Raw genomic sequence first — 5,846 nt, 5'->3', positions numbered from 1 at the left:
GTAAAAATGTATCCCAAAAATGTAACCCAACGGTTGGGTTAGTCCATATTTGACCCAAAGTTGGGTTGAAACAACCCAGCATTTTTTAGAGTGTATGTCTCCAAAATTCTTCAAGAAACCTACCTGCAAATTACTGTTAAAAGTTTTAGGCACTTGTGTAAAAATGCTGTAAAACGAGGATGCAGTCAAAATAATGTCATAAATAGATTTTCTTTATCAATTCACTTCTATTAACTAAATTAAATCAACATTTGGTGTGACCATCCTTTGCGTTTAAAGCAGCGTTTGCCCTCTGTGCACTTGTGCGTAGTTTTTCAGGTAGCTTTGCAGGTAGGTTTCTTGAAGCATCTTGGAGACGTTGCCACAGTTCTCCTGGATTGAGTCTGTCTCAGTTTGTTCTGTTTCTTCATGTCATTCCAGACAGACTGGATGATGATCAGATCAGATCTCTGTGTGGAGCACTGGCTGCTGTCAGACTCCTTGTGCAAACAAAAATCTCACTGGATTATTACAATTAATAGCAAAAATAATGTTTGGAAATGTAAACTGATATTAGATATCTAAATAACTGACTTAAAACCATGTTCAGCTGGTCAAAATACTAGTGTTCTAATAATTTTGGCCAACACTGTATATATTATATTACATTTGTCCTGAAAACACAGTTCAAGCTTCAATTCACGCAACAGCTGTTAAAAATGCTGATACTGAAGTGAATTGATTGTAATTTTAAAGAGCTTTAGAGGTGTTTGTAACATAAGAGTCCACTGCTAGAGCAAACAAACATTTGCAAAATTTGGCTATTGACTGAAAACCTTACTAAATTTATTAAAATATAGGTCTAGTGTGACAACCAGCCCTGGCCTCCCCTACCTCAAGTTTTACTCTTTTACTGTTAAATACTTACTGTGTTTTTACCTCACAAGCAAACATTTTAAAGGTCTTCTTCAGCATTATTTGGGCAGTCCAAACATTAGCTAACTCATGCAGTTCTGCAGTTTTATAGCATATGTTGCCTTTTCCATGAGTAGTGTTTTACCTTACATTTAAGATTAAATCTATCCAGCACTGTAAATACTAAAGCATATTATGTTTTTTAAGGAGGCAGATAATATGCTCTATTCATATATCATATTTGGAAACATTTAGGATTCATAATATCAAAGGGATCCCCATTGTTGTGCACTTCTGAGATCTATTGCTTCAGAAATACTGACAGTGGTCCATAAATCAAGTTGTAACCTGGGTAATAACACGAACACAATACCTCTTCCCATCTGTTTTATGGCAAAAGAACAGTAATTAAGATTCCACTGAGAAATGTTGGCAACACAATTGAATTGAATTAGCAATTACTTCAATTTTGCTGAAACAAACAGGCATCACATACGCAAAGTCTGATTTTCTATTAATAATTTCTTGTGAATTATTCTGGAGCATTTAACATAGACTGAAATAACTACATTACAGATGTTTTAATTTATGTCTTCCCTTCTGGAGACACAGCATAGTGTGTTATTCTGTTGATGAATAGCTCTTATAACAGTTTGAGGGGTGTTGTAAATCAGCTGCCTCCTTTTCAGCAGTAGATTTTATACATTGACCATCATGCAGGGTAGTGAATAAGATTAACTGTGGTTTTATAGTCTCTTGGTTAGATGTCTATCACAGGTGCCTCATCACAGATGGATTGGTTGGTTAACCACTTCCCCGCCTTGCTCAGTGATGTAACTTCCTTTTTAGCTGATCAGTAGATTCACAGACATCTGTTTTTGGCTGTATGACATTAAAGGTTTCATGCACTTTCTCATAAAGATATCTTTGCTTTATTTATCCTTAAAGGTATCTTGTTAAAAAAACTCAATAACCAAACAGCCAGACTTAAAAAGTAATCTGATCTAATCTAAAAAATGAATGTTGTAGGCTACTTACATTCGTAACTTCAAAGCATCAATGTTCATAAATGTATTTACTAGGAGAGTCTAATATTACCCTTGCAGAGTGCATATGTGTGTGTGTGTGTGTGTGTACCTGGTATATATCACGTTATGGGGACCAAATGTCCCCACAAGGATAGTAATACTAGTAAATCTGGACCTTGTGGGGACATTTTTGAGGTCCCCATGAGGAAACAAGCTTATAAATCATACAGAATGAGTTTTTTTTGAGAAAGTAAAAATGCACAAAGTTTCCTGTAAGGGGTAGGTTTAGGGGTAGGGTTGGTGTAGGGCAATAGCACATACAGTTTGTACAGTATAAAAACCATTATGCCTATGGAATGTCCCCATAAAACATGGAAACACAACATGTGTGTGTGTGTGTGTGTGTGTGTGTGAGCGAGAGAGATAGATAGATAGATAGACATGCATATTATAGGAATGTGAAAGTGACTACAAAGAAAGCATATTATATGCAGGTAAAGCAGATAATGCAAATAATGTTCCATTGTCATTCAGCATAACATGTGTTTCTGCAATAATGAAACAACATACTTATTCGGACCTGTACTTATTAAAATATATAAAAGAAAAAGAGAGGATACTAAATGTATTACATTTTTAAATATATTAAAAACATTTTGACAAACGAGTAAAAAACTTCTGTAAATCATGGTACGAATGTATGATAGTCATTATTTTTGCTCAGGAAAAAATGAAACGAAACAGTGCATAGTGTAATGTATACATGAACAAAGAAGACACTTTATCTATCTCTCTGTCTGCATATCTGTAGTGTAGTCTAAATAATGTCAATAAAACAAAGATTAGTAGAGTATGTTTTACCAGAAAATACTGTTTCAGTCTTTCTACTTCACATTCTTTCAATTTCACGTTCAGTTGAATGTATTGTCTGCTGTTGTTTGTAATAAATTGGGAAATTTACTAGAACTTTCTGAGTGAAAATCGTTTTTTCCAGTGTAGCCTACTACGCAGACTTCACACTGCGAATGCCAAGTGTGACAGCTCAGTTTGGATCAGGTAGGACTGGTGCACTGCATATCTTCTTCCAGCAGGTTTCAGGCCAGGCATATTTTTGGGCTCTGTCTCGCCCATGTTGTTACTTTTCGCTTTTTTTTCCGGAAGCGGAAGCATCGCGCTTGAAGTTTTGGAATAGTTTTGGCAGATGATTCAGTGCACTAGATACTTTCTAACTATCCGCGTGCGATCACCATCACGTCCCGTTGAGATGGTAAGATGTGTTTTTCTGCTATTTTAGGGCTGCTACAGTTGCTTTCTCTAGTGTTTGTTTGTAATCTTGCGCGCTCTCCGGTATTTGCTGCTGGATTGAAGTTGTTTTACGCGCAGATGCGCACTGAAGTTTAATGCGTAATGTGGCGTTTCAGCACGCTCGCGTTCATTTCTAAAGTTTATTTACAGAGACGAATGGAGTTGTGTTGCATGCGCGAGTGAATGAAACAGTATATTAGTATTCATATTTTGGAAAAGCAAAGTGATGGGAACTTTTGCGCTGTAATGAATGGGCTTTTAGGTTCGGAGGAACAGTTTTGCAACTATTCAGATGACGTTACAATGATTTCCCCCTTTCATTTCTTGAATACTGATGATGATCATGTTAGTGGGTCATGTCCGTGTCACCTGCTTCACCCTCCTGCTTATGTCTGGAAAGCGCCCAACTGTAGAGTTTATAGCCTCATTAGATGCTTTTGTGGTGTTTATAGGAATGATAATGACATGCTATTCAAAGACGATGATATCTCTCTTATTGCATTCTTGATCCATTACTAATCAGGCAAGATGACTAGAAGAAAACATGAACTCATTTAGGGCCACCCAAAGCTCTCGCCTGAAGTGTTATAGGCTTTATGCTTGTGTTACTTTATGTTGACCATCCCAGATCCCATCATTCATGTATTTCATTTGATGTTTTGTGCTGTTAAAAGAAGCTTAGTTTTTTTGGATTAGTTTTCTGAAGGTGGACCAACTGAACAGTAAAACAAAACTTGCAGACCACTTAACATCTAGAACAGTTTATCTTACATAATGTAAAAATTCGTTTGTAAAATACATTATTGAATCAAAATAGCTTTACTTTTACCAATGCATAATGTTGCTGGAAGATGGATCCAACATATCCGTACACTGAGATATACTGTAACTGTCAGTTATGTTAATTAAGTGAGACAACTAAAGCACTTGATCATTAATTATTTTGGATGAGTTATTTATTGTTATGAGTTAATCACTTGGTTCATTAAATGTTGGTGCTCCCTATCAGTTACCATGAGTTATTATATGTAAATGCTGTTTAATACTGTTAGCGTTAATACTTTTATTCAGCAGTGATGCATTAAATTAATCAAAAGTGACAGTAAAAATTTATATAGACGATTGTTTTATTTAAAATAAATGCTGTTCTTTTTAGCATTCTATTCATCAAAGCATCCTGGAAAAAAATGTATTATGTTTTTCACACAAAAAAGAACACGGCACAACTGTTTTCAACATTGATAATAATAAGAAATGTTAGCAGAAGCTCGGGATGTTAGAATGATTTCTGAATGAACACTGAAGACTGGAGTAATGATGCTGAAAATTCAGCTTTGTCATCACAGGAATAAATTACATTTTAAAATATATTAAAATAGAAAACAGTTATTTTAAATTGTATTAATATTGAACAATATTACTAATTTTACTGTATTTTTTGACAAATAAACAGCCTTGGTGGACAAAGACTTATTTCAAAAATGTACATTTTTTAATTTATTTATTATTATTTTTTGGATCTGAAGCTTTAGTGCCCTTAACCATTGTCAGGATTTCCTAGTTTAGTCTAGTGGCTCTCAAGTCTCCTTATAAGTTCATTCCACTCTCTCATGTTCGTGACTTTTCTCCACAGTTTTATGTGAATATAAAAAGTAGGACAGCTCTGTTCTACGCAAAAATAAAAGCAGCAGTGCTGTCTTCTGGGCGTCTTCAGATAACATTGGTCAGGTGTAAACCCAGCTGACGTGTGTGTGCGTGTGCGTGTGTAAAAGAGTGTGTTTGAGCAAACGAGAGATACTGATGTGTATTTGCAGAGATAACACGGGTGAATCCGTGTTGTCACATGCTTTACTGCATTCCTGCCACAGGGAGAGACCATGTAAACACATTCTTAAAGGAAAAGTTCATCCAAAAATAAAAAAATCATTTACGCACCACTGTAGATTTACAAATATAGGGATAGACTGAAATTTAAGCCGTCATTTACTGGAAGAGCTCTGAAATCTCATTTGTGGTTGTGTTATTCAAACTCAGTAACATTTCCAATTGTGTGAACTATCTCTTTAACAAGAGAAATCAGCATTAGTGGTTGGAAAAGTAATTAATTAATTAAATAATTAATAATAATTTAAATTGAATAATAATTATAATTTATGCATGTGCACATTATGCAAGTGACTTACAGTGCATTCAGGCTATACATTTTTTACCAGTATGTGTGTTCCCTGGGAATGGAACCCATAACCTTTTGCGCTGCTAACGCAATGCTCTACCACTGAGCCACAGAAACACTAAAAGTAAGTCGAGTTTTTGTGTTAACAGGTCTCGAGTTGCTTTTCGTGGAAAATGTGTCACGCTAACTAAACAAAAGGTGCGCTCTGTTTCCTTAGCAAAGTACTGTTATTTACAATGGGAAGTTAGATTATATTAAAGTGAACCATTTCCATTGATGCTTTTGAAAAAGTCACTGCATTTCCTTCCCAGGTCTAGATGCCATCTAGATTAGTTTGGCTTAATGCCTGTTGTTTCAGATCCAAGGAGCAATTTTCTAAGCCATCAGCTGTAATTTTCCCATATTGGACATGCAAAACTGTTGTTACGCGCCAACTGCTGATGCTG

The sequence above is a fragment of the Sinocyclocheilus grahami genome, unplaced genomic scaffold (assembly GCF_001515645.1).
Source record: "Sinocyclocheilus grahami isolate Dianchi unplaced genomic scaffold, SAMN03320097.WGS_v1.1 scaffold304.1, whole genome shotgun sequence".
NCBI classification, from domain to species: domain Eukaryota; kingdom Metazoa; phylum Chordata; class Actinopteri; order Cypriniformes; family Cyprinidae; genus Sinocyclocheilus; species Sinocyclocheilus grahami.
This window is presented reverse-complemented; position numbering follows the sequence as displayed.